Here is a 12,108-nt window from a genome sequence, read left to right on the forward strand (position 1 = left end):
TCATTCGTATTTTTCTTTGGGAAGAGTTCTTTCTTGATTGTTTCAGCTTGATGTTTATTCAGTGGGGTCATGGGGTTATTGCAAACAGAATTCCCCTTTCTTTCCTAAAAACGGAGAAGTCATGTTTGAGGATATTCTTGCAAGACAGATTTTTAATGTACTAACAACTTGCTGAATTAATTAGTACATCCATTTCAGACATAACATTCTGTCAGAGTTGCAGACCATCAGATCTTACAGCTGGCACATTCTGCTTCTTAATCCCCGTTGTTTGAGAATGAGAGCTTCGTATATTCTGTATTTAAAATATTGATCAACATGCCAACCTAGGTACCCTTGATTGAACTGTGTATTTTTTAAAAGCCATAAGATATCTTTGAGATAATGGGGAAATTTGAAAGTAAACTTTATATTGGGTAGTATTTATTGTGTCAGTATAAAATTGTGCCATATGAGTTTGTGTGTTTTTTTTTAAAGATACAAACTATAGTAGTTAGGGTAAAAAGTATTATAATGACAGTAACTTTCAAATAATTCAAGAAATCATGTACATGTATATAGAGAACAGAATTTCTTATCAGCATTATTGACATTTTGGAGGTAATTGTTGTTTTGTGGTGTTTTGCGTTATAAAATGTTCAGGAGAATTCTTGGGCTATCCCCACTAGATACTAGTATCGTCACACAGTCATGACAACCAAAAGTTTCTCCAGCTGGTTGGGGTAATGTATCCTTGTAGTCCCAGCTACTTGGGAAGCTGAGGCAGAAGGATCTGAAGTTTGACTCAGCCTGGGCAACTTAGCAAGACCCTGTCTCAAAAGACAACAAAACAAAACAAAACAAAACAAAGAGACTGGGGATGTAGCTCAGTGTGAAGGCCTTGGGCTCAATCCCCAGTAACACACACACACACACACACACACACACACACACACAAACCCTCCAGACTTTGTTGGATGTTGTTGGGGTCAAGTTAGTACTGATGAATACTGTACAGATATAAAGATATAAATGTAGATATAGATGTAGACATAGATATAGATATAGAAATAAGGATATTTACCTGTCTGTTTTTTAAAAACATTTTCATAGTAAGTTAAATAAATAAACTGGGTTTCACTGAGTATGACTAGAAATGTATGATCTCTATCCAAATTTATATGAAGGGCCAGAAAAGTGAGATTCCGTACAGCACATTTGAAGTCAATAATTTATGAAAATGTATTAGGTTTCTTATAATATACTACCACAAATTTAGCAGCTTAAAACAATGCTCAGTTATTCATACCCTGGTCTCATGGTTCTGCAGGCCACAAGTCCAGGGGTAATGTGACTAAGCTGACACACTGCTTCAGGTTTCACAAGGGAGAAGGCAAGGTGCCTCCAGGACTGAGTTTCTTTTTAGAGCTTTGGGAATGAATTGGCTTCCAGACTGTTTTGGGCTATTGTCAGAATTCAGTTCCATGAATTCAGTTGATGATGCAAATCTCTGTTTCCTTGCTGGCTGTTGACTCTGGGCTGTTCTCAGCTCTTGGAGGCTCCCTGTGTTTCTTAGATCATGGCTGTCCTCCCATCTTCAGAGCTGTGGCAGTGGGTGGAGACCTTTACTTGAAGTCTCTCCAGCTTTGCTCTTCTGCCTCCTCTCTTCTCCTCCCTGTTTTGCCATATCTCACTGATTCTTTATTTCTGCTTTTAAGGGCTGATATAATTATGTTAGTCTCCCAGGATAATCTCTCTGTTTCAAAGTCATCTGATTAGTAACCTTAACTTCACCTATAAAGTCCCTTTCTAACAAGTCCTGGATTAGTGTTTGATTGAATACCAAGGAATAGGAATCGTGGGAGGCATCTTTAGACTTCTGCCTCTACCACAAAGAACTATAACTGAATGCTAACAAAAAAAAATCATTTCCTAAAATATTTTCTTTCCCATTGCTATTAGGGTTAAAGTTAGTACCAAAGAATAGATTTTATAAGGGAACTGTTATTGTAGTTATCATTCTGGCAGTTACTGTGGAAAGAGTTTTAGATATTTGTGAAAGCAAGGAAAATGCAAGTAGCTATCATTAGAAATATTTGTTTTTATAATAGAAACTATTCTTAAATCTTTTATATGCTATACAGACCAAAGAAAGAGTGGGAAAATACCACGTTATGAACTCTGAGAAAAGGTCTTTAAAATGTATTCAATTTCTTTCTATTGCTATAATCAATTGAAGTTGACATTCTTTACCCCTTAAAAGTACGTGATTGGTTTATATTAATGTGTTAGCTACACCAATTTCCATTATAACTGATCACGTAGAACTAAAATTGGCACTAACGAAGACAAAGCCTGTTTATCACCCTGGTCTTATCTCTTATTCCAGGTATATACTCCAGGTATGCAATATTGTACACATAGTTTTACATACATTCAAAAATATATTTGTAACCACTCCAGGATACTGCATTCTAGTAGGCCATGCTAAACACAGTCGTCATTCTTTCACATGCTCTTACTCTTTATGTTTTTGTCCCCACCCTTACCTGATTTTTACTCAACATCATCAGAGTAAAGATCTTTCCCATCTGTCAGTCCCCACTTGGCAGCCCTCCTTTCCCCGTTCCCTCTGGGTCCTGTGGTCTGTACTTTCAGCTGCTTTTCTTTGCTCACTTACACCTCGTTGCTTGTTTAACTTCCCTTCATTTATGGGAGCCTGACACTCCCATACTTTCCTTTGCATCATCATCTTCTTTCAGCCTCTCTTTCCCCAGCATGCCAGCCTTCTCCTGCTTCTCATCTTATATAGCCTCTTTGGATAATTTTATCTCCTCACAGGCTTATACAACCATACAAGTACTAACAGGTCTCAACTCAGTGTTACAGGTTCAGATCACTCCCCTAGCATATTACTTCTGCATTTCTAGCAGTGTACCTGTTATCTACCTCTAGATAGCACTTCATATTTAATATATCCAAACCTAAACTCCTGGCCACCAAACTTACATCTTTTCCCATTTCAGTTAGTGGTTCTCTCCAGTTACACAAGAAAGGAATTTGCTCAAGTATTTCTTAGCTATTCCTTCTTTTCTCAACCTCATAGTTAATCCCTCTGCAGGTCCTAGAGAGTGCATCTCCCAAATAATACATGAGTGCATCATCTCTTCATTAGTCTTCCGGTACCATAATCCACATCTTCATTTGGTCTTATTAGGCCCCCTAAAATAGCATAATCTACCCCTTTCAGATCTGTCTGCCATCTACCATGCTTCAGAGTAATCTTCTCCAAAATACATATTTGAGCAGGTCTGCCTCCCTGCTGTGACGTCTTTCAGTGGTTTCCCATTGCCTTTAGGAGGCCTTGCACAGTTCTAAACATTTCATTTCTGATCCTTTCCTATCTTGCCTTTTCATTTCCCTCACTATCACAGCTGGCACCATTTGCTCCAGCATTTCTGGAAAATTAGCTTCCCAGATATACCTCATTCTCTCTGATCTGTCAGCCCGTCTGCCCCATCTTTTCCACTTTGCCCTAGAATTCCCTTCCTCCAGTGCACCCTGCGTACCTGCTCACCAGGTTTGTCTTTTTTATTTATCGTTTAAGTCTCAACTCAAAGAGGAAGTAACCTTTCAGCAATCCCTCCCTAACACCCTACTGGTATAAAAATATACCTCATCTGTGTCCCAGATTGTGAGCAAATTATACATGTCCATCCTTTCTTTCTTTCTTTCCTTCTGGGACTCGAACTCAGGACCTTGTGCTTGTCAGGCAGGCGCTTTGCCGCTGAGCTATATCCCCAGCCCTTACATATACTCTTCCTACAGCACTTAACATATTGAAATGTCATTGGGTTTTTCTTGTCTTTCTTCTGCCCCAGGCCTTTATCTCCATGAGAGCTGAAATAGCAGTCTGTTCTTGTCCCCTATTCCTAGTCCAGAGCAGATGCTCAATAAATGTCTGTTGAATGAATAAATTGACTCAAACACTTGTAAAGATAAGGAGTTGTACAGAGGTAATTAGATAAATGTATCTTTAAAGGAAACTGTGCACATCCTGGGAGGTACATAAGATGCTGCTTTGGGGTACTGGAAGAGATTTAAGCTTTTATTTATTCCTACATATCTTATTAATACTGTAAACATTTTTGTAAGAATGTCTTCTGTACATATTTTGGTTTTTATTATAATAAGCACTTCCCCTCCTTGAAGAATCCATTCAAAATTATTATATAATTTTAACTTCTACTTTTTATACTAGATTATTATATTAATAAATTTATACAGACTATAAACAAACATGGTAGAGATTTATGTTTAGAAATTTTTTTCCTTGAGAAGATTGTACCATCAAAAAATATGAGGGCCGAGGGCAGTGCAGTTCATGCTTGGTATTATACAAGACCCTAGGTTCCATCTCCAGCACAAAAAAGAAAAAAGAAAAAAAAAATTGGAGATCACTGCTGTAAATAATGACTTCTAGCTCTGTTTGTTGATTGATCACATTTAGATAACACATGCTGTGCAATTTTTTAAAATGAGTTTTTAGCTTCCTTACACTATAATCGTCTGTTTTACAGTGTTTGATAGTTGCCTTTTTAACTTCACTAATTCTTTTGCTTAACTTGTTAATTTCAGATGATAACAACTCTGTTTTTATTCTACTTTGGGCAGTCTTTCTAGACTCTTCTCTTTTTAAGAAGGGGCATATGTGTTCCTTTTCATAACTGTTTTTCCTTCTTGTCTACTTCCCTCTTTCTGTCAGCTGCACTTTTACGTTGTCAGACTTAGTAACATCTATATGTCATTCAGTCACCACACCCAAGTCTCCATATAAACTGAACCCAAAAGATGAAAACTATAAACAGTGCTATATTGTAACTGATGAATTCTTCTATAAAAGAAACTCTGCCTTATGAACCAAGATCCATAGACTGTAGCTTATTTTTCCTTTGTTATGAGAAGCAAATAGAATTAACAGACCTTGACAATTGCTTCTCTTTTTTTGGTACCGGGAATCAAACTCAGGACTTTGCGCTTACCAGGCAGGTGCTGTGCTGCTGAGCTATATCCCCAGCCCCTGCTTCTTGTTATTAAGCACATTACTGCAACGATTTGTCCATCCCAGAAGCTACAACTATATATTTGCCAGTAGGGTCTTCCCTACCTCTTGGTCATATGATATTTATAAACTCCCTATCAAAAGTCCCTTTTTAGTTAGAAATCATGCTTGCTTTCTTTGACTTATTTCCATTAAAGAACAGTAACTGAAAACCTAGTTTTCTAGATCCCTAATAAACTAACAGTAATCTTTGAAATCATCACCATGGATGATAATTACTCCCCAGAGCAGTCCATTTACTCTTCTTATGGAATTATTACCTGGTTGTGCTCAGTTTCAGGAAAGAGGCATTTCTTTCATCTTCTGTTTCCCAAACCTAAGTGAACTGAACTACTTCTGGAGCACTGAACCACCTGAATAATGGAAATCATCCTCACCTTTGGGGAGAGAACTACAGGTAGGAACTGGGTGGCATTGGATGGTGTGTGTATAAAAAAGTAAATGGAGAATGGAACACTTGGGCCAGTCTTTCTCTTAGGGTACTGAAATTTGTGTCTTGAGATTAAACATATCAGTTAGTTCTGGCCTAAGATGAAGGACATCTCTAATTTTAGTACCCCCTAAAATACGATTCTATAAATACTATTTAGTGCAGAGCCAATCTGTATGCTAGAATTACATTTTCTTCTCTCTAGGGCCTGGGTAATGACCCCTGGGCTTTCAAGATTCCAGCATTAATAGCAACTGGACCCTCTTTTCTCATACTCCATCAGTCCTTTATAATCAGGGTGTATAAAGCTTGCTTCATATTTAAAATGTAGCTTTTGATGTTGTGCTTTTCTATCTTTCTTTTAAAAAACTTCAGGGAGTTTCTAGTTGCATTTGTTTTTTTCTGGCATAATATACACTTATCATAGACTGATTTTTCGATACTCTTGGTTGATTTTATTTTTTTCTTCAAGACAAGCTGTTGCTTGTAGTGTAGGCTGGCCAGTGTGATTATTTATCCATTGTGGGTGCCCTCTTTCTTTTTTGTACTCATTTTGAAATTCCCTGAGGAGCTGGATAGATGTGGGTCTTTTGGGTGCTATTGAGTCCTTTGAATCTTAAGGTCTTGCTTTCCTCAGCTCCTGGAAATTCTATGATTTGTCTGATAGTTTCTCTCTACTCTTTTCTCTGTTTCTTGTTTCTTCTTTCTAGGGCTTTTGTTAGTCAATTAGGGTTGGCTTTTTATGTCTCCTTTATTTAATGATTTTCATCTTTTCATTTTCATCTTTTTATGATTTGATTTTCTTAACTTCACTTTTCAGGTAATCTGTTGATTTTTCTTTCCATTTTATAATATTTTTAAATTCTAAGAAATTGTGGAGCAATTTGGGGGGATCATTTTTTAGGACAGGGTCGCACTGTGTACTTCAGGCTGGCCTTGAACTTGTAGCAATCCTTCTGCCTCAGCCTCTCAAGTACTGGGATTATAGACCTGTGCCACCATGCCCAGCTAACTTCCAAGGACTTTAAATTTGATTTTAAAAAATCCTTACAATGTGTTCTGCTTCTCTCCTTCCCTTTCTCCCCACTCCAGTGGACTGCATTACTCTGGTCAGACCACACCCACACTAGAAGCTTTGGCCTTCTCAGGTTGTTTATTCCTTCTGCTGTCTGGTTTTCAGCTGAGGGCTAGTGCCAGGCCTTCTGTGATCGGTGTGGGGCAGGGGAAGTGGATGAAGGTGCCAAGCAGTGCAGCTCCAGAAACAGATCTTCAATTATCCCTGCTGTCTTCAACCTCACTCCTCGCTCCTGCCCTCCCTTGTACCTATTGGCTCAGCGCCCAGAGCCATCAGGTGTTCCAAGGGGCAGATTGGCTCTCTAGATTCTTTCCCGCATTCCAGCAAGCAGTTTGGCTTCCAGCTGCTTTTAGTTTGCTGGTGGACTATTCTGGGTGTGGCTTTCTCAGCCTGCCTCATCCATCAACACAATGTAATTTGCTTTTTGAATCCTAGAAATTTGTTGGAATTTTATTCACTGTTGAATCTCCCATTTTCTTTTCTTTTTCCTGGTAGTAGGGATTGAGCCAAGGCCTTGCATGCGTTAGGCAAGTGCTGTACCACTGAACTGCATCCTGGCTGACCCCCTTTTCTTTTAGACAGGATTTTGCTATGTTGCCGAAGCTGTCCTCCACCTTGCCGTCTTGCCTCAGCCTTCTGAGTAGCTGAATTTATAGGGGTGTACCACTGTGCTCCCCAGCTTTCCTTTCTTTTTTTGATGTTAGAGGCTTCTTTTGCCTCCTTTATTTGAGTTATAACTTGTATTTTGCAAGCTATAGGTAGCAAACATGTATCTTCAATCCATCATCTGCTATTAAAAGTCCTTTTTATTCATAAAATTCATAATAAATATGAATTGTAATTTGAATACATATGAATATGAAAATGAATATGAATTTGAATACAAATTCATATGAAATATGAATTTGAATACAAATTCATATGAAATATGAATTTGTAATTTCTGAATATGTAATTTACCTATTCTGTTTATCTTGGGGGCTGCAGCATCTGTTTAAGCATTGCTTAATTAATAAATGATTCAATAAAATAAGGTGAAGGAATTAGAGAAATGACATCAGGAATAAAGATATGATAGCATGGAAACAAGAGCAAGAATAGACAAATGGAGTTATGTTAAACTAAACAGTTTTTGAGCACATGTTATGGCTTCTGTCTTGATGTCCCCCAAAGCTTCAAGTGGTCATGGGTGGGGCTTTTCAGAGATGCTGGATCTAAAGTGTGAGATGCTGGGATTAAGGGTGTGTGATTACTAAACCAGTCTACTGATTGGTTTGGCATAGTTCTGGGTGTAGACAATGGGAAGGCCCTCCCTGTGTGAGAGCTGCCTACCCTAAGGGTGGGGTAGCCTGGGTAGAATATAAGGAACAGAAAGAGGGCTGCTGTTGTTGATTGCTGCTGGCCATTTGCTGCTTGTTGCTTGTGCTGTCTTCTGCCTGCCATAAACTGTTTCTTCACTGCAGTACCCCTCTGCCATGCCACCTTGCCTTGGAGCCAGCCAACCATGAACTGCAGTGTCTATAAACTATGAGCCTTTCCTCTTTTAACTTTGGGTGTTGCAACATAAGCCTGTAATCCCTGCTCTTGGGAGGCTGAGGCAGGAGGATCACTATGAATCTGGGGCCAGCCTGGACTACAAAGTGAATTCATGGCCAGCCTGCACTGCATAGTGAGATCTTGTCTCAAAAACAAAAACAGAAACAAAAAACGAGATATTTTGTCTCAGCAGTGAGAAAAGTAACTAAAACAACAAATGAAACAATCAACAGGTTGAAGAGACAACCTACAGAATGGGAGAAAACATTTGCAAAATACACATCTGGCAAGGGATTAATTTCAAGAACTGATAAGGAACTCCAAAAACTCAATGGCCAAAAGGCAATGCAATTTGAAAATTGAGAAATAGACCTAAGTAGAGATTTCATGTACAAATGGCCAGCAGGTGTATGAAAAAGTGCTCATCACACATGATCAGGGAAATGCGAATCAAAATCACAGTGAGCTTCACTTCACCAAAGTGAGAGTGGCTGTTACCAAAAAGACTAAAGATAAGTGCTGGCAAGGACATGAAGTGAAGAGAATGCGACACTTGCACGTTGTCGGTGGGAATATAAGTTCAAGCATTATGTGAAAACAGTATGGATCCACCGGGCATGGTGGCACACGCCTGTAATCCCAGCACTTGGGAGGCTGAGGCAGGAGAATCACTGTGAGTTCAAGGCCAGCCTGGACTGCATTGAGAGACCCTGTCTCAAAAAGACAAAAAGACCAAAAACAAGCATACAAAGAAACCAGTATGGAGGTCTCTAAAAAAATTAAAAATTGATATGATCTAGCAATCCCACTACTCAGTGTCTATCCAAAGCAAATGAAATCAGTATGTCAGAATGACATCTGTCCTCCCGTGTTCACTGCAGCACTGTTCCCAAAAGCCAAGAAATGGAAGCAATTGAAGTGTCAGCAGATAAGTGGATAAAGAACATGTACATATACACAATGGAATACTGTTCAACCATAAAAAGAACAGAGTCTTGTCATTGGTAACACATGGATGGGATGAGAAATCATTATGGTAAATGAAATATGCCAGGCACAGAAAGACAGCACATGATCTTTTATAGAATTGATCTCATAGAAGTTGAGAGCAGGATGGTGGTTACCAGAGGCAGTAGATAGTAGGCAGGGTGGAAGGACAGGAAAAGGTTGACCAGTGGGTGCTACATTACAGTTAGAAAGGAGTATGACATTCTGGTGTGCTATTGCATGATAGGTGACTGTAGGTCACAATAATGTATGTCTCAAAGCTCGAAAGGATTTTAAATGTTTTCATACAAAGAAATGATAAATGTTTGAGGAAATAGATAGCTTTTAACCTGATATAAACATTACACAGTGTATATAAGTATCAAAACATCGCACAAACCCTAATATGAACAGTTTTATGTTTTTAATGTAGCAGTTAAAAATAAATTTAAATTAGTTTAAATAAGATAAAAAGATGATGGCTTGGTTTTTTAAAAAAATAACAGTTTACTTGAGTAAAAACAAGCTACATAAATGTTAGGACCTTAAAATTAGCAGCAATTTTATGCCTTATTTCTGTGGGTTGTAAGTTAGCATATCCTACCTTTACTCAATGCTACTTATACTTGGGTTTGATAATTCTGTTCTATAAAAGATCTTTATGTTAATGTAATGAATTGCTTAAATATTTTGTCAGCTTTGAAATAGTATTTGGTAAAATATAAAGACTTATGAGATAATTTATTCCCCTAGGACAGAAAAGGGATAAACAAGCCTTTTTAGTCTGCAATAGCAGAATATCTGGTGAATTTAAAATCCTTAATTATTACGCTTCAAGCAAAAACTTAATTTGCTTCAGTCTGATTCTTAGCTTTCAAGTGGAGTTCTTCTTTTGATATATTGTGGGTTTGGTTTGTTTTTTGTGTTTTGGTTTTTTTTTTTGCTGCTCATCATTTTGCTGTTGTTCTTTTCCTCATCAAAAAGTATTCCTCACTTCCGTATATTCCCTGTGTGATGTTGATAGGATGGGTGCAGATGCACATTCACTTTTATCTTAAAGTTGGGTGCACTTTTCAGAGAATATGGAGCATGAGTTGTCTAAGGGAATCAATTTTGAGATCTTCAAATTTCCTATGTACTTTTTCCCAGCATTGTTCTGCCTGAGACTATACCTGTTACAGATGCACAGGCTCTGATTTCTCACTTTCTCTCGCCAGTTTCCCCACTCCCACTTTTGTAAAAGAAAGGCGTATTGCTTATCTATCTTACATCTTACAAGAATTCATTGCCCTGGATGAAAAATCCACCACGGTGTCAAAGACAATTGAAAATACTGGTGTCTGTGTTGAGACAGGGAATGAATAATATATCTCAGGGAATGACTGGATAAGAGCTGCTTTTGGCAATTCAAATACTATTCAAAAATTCAACTCAAAAATACAATTCAAATACTATTCAAAAATAGTTTCCAGGGGCTGGGGATTTAGCTCAGCGGCAAAAGCGCCTGCCTGGCAAGCGCAAGGTCGTGAGTTCGGTTCCTGGTACCGGAGAAAAACCAAAAAAAAAAAAAAAGTTTCCAATATTTTGCTGTTAGCAACATGGAAAAAAGACTTAGCTGAGTTGTCTGCTAAGCCATTAATACATCATTAAGTATATTTTTGGTAGTACGTTAGTGTTACTTTTGTCACATAACTCAAAGGATTTCAAAGAGTTGAGAGAGAAGTGCTGTAATAAGACTTTAGCCTCAACTTTACATTTATGTGAGAAAAGTTTCTCATCACTTAAAGTTACAAAAACAAAAAAGGATGAAAGTAGAGCTAACTTATTTCATTTTGGCAATAAATAATAGTTACTGCATGGAAATGTGAGCTAATAAAATCAGAAAAATCTACCCATAGTGTGTCAGCCCAGGCTGGTCTGAACCCCGGACATCTTCGGGAAGCCTGGTGAGTCTGAGGTCTGCCTCCCTGACCAGCATGCAAGGCAGGCAAAACCGAGGCATCCTCGGCCTCGGTGGCTACCCGCCACACCCGTAGTGTGTTGGCCAGGGCTGGGCTGAAATCCAGATATCTTCGGGAAGCCCAGTGAGTCGCAGCTTTGCATCCCTGACCAGTGTGCAAGGCAGGCTAAAACTCAGGCCCCCTCTGGGGCCTAGGAGGCTCCCTGCCACACCTTTAGTGTGTCTTCCAGTGCTGGGCCAAATGTCAGACATCTTTAGGAACCTGGTGAGCTACTCTGGTGCCTCCTCCACTAGGGTGTGAGGCATGTGGATCCCTGGACAACTTCTGGGGCCATGGTGGTCACTGCCAGAACAACTCACAGCCCCGTAGTAGCTCAGCTAAAACCTGAACATAGTCAGCGGCCTCGGGGAGTTCATTTTTACCCCTCCCCTTCCAGTGTGGGAAGCAGGCTCTGTCCTGGGCAATATCTGAAGCCTCAGTGAATTCGACCTGCATCCCCCTCTACTCTTGTGGAAGCTGGGCTGAACCCCAGACAGTTGCAGGAACGCCGCGAGCCTCCCCTGCCTTTCCCACACACTCCTGGGAGTCAAATGAATGCAAGAAAGGTTAGGAGCATCTGGGACCCCACCTTGCCACCACTCACCAGCACAGGAGCTGCACTGAGCACTGGGGATCTTCAGACTCTCGCCCTGCCACTCACACACAATCAGGACAGTGAGACTGCGCTACAGGGAGTCTCTGGTTCCTGAAAAATGACAAAACAAAGGAGCAAAATGAATCCCAGACCTCCACACCACCCGAAACAAGTCCAGGAGGCATCAACACAGAAGAGCCTGGAAGTCATACTCCTGAAATTTCTGAAATGATAGCAAGTGAAGTAAAGGAAAAACTCCATCAGGCTATAGAAAACATCAGATCAGAAATAATGTCTCAGGTGAGAAAAGAAATGACAATAATGAAAGAAATGTTCAGCATATCCAAAGATGACATAGACAAGAAAATAGAAGAGCATAGACAA

At 39.3% G+C, this 12,108-nt stretch overlaps 1 protein-coding gene across 1 annotated transcript in view; it reads left to right on the top strand.

Moving 5' to 3' along the window:
* Nucleotides 1-5,411: 5,411 nt before the first annotated feature.
* Nucleotides 5,412-12,108, top strand: part of Fam69a (family with sequence similarity 69, member A) — a 97,090-nt gene continuing 90,393 nt past the window's right edge. The window contains exon 1 of the mRNA XM_005385041.2: nt 5,412-5,498. The gene's annotated coding sequence lies outside the window, so the exon portion shown is untranslated. The remainder of the gene's footprint in view (nt 5,499-12,108) is intronic.

Source organism: Chinchilla lanigera, unplaced genomic scaffold (genome assembly GCF_000276665.1).
Source record: "Chinchilla lanigera isolate Chin_1 unplaced genomic scaffold, ChiLan1.0 scaffold00022, whole genome shotgun sequence".
Lineage (NCBI taxonomy): Eukaryota > Metazoa > Chordata > Mammalia > Rodentia > Chinchillidae > Chinchilla > Chinchilla lanigera.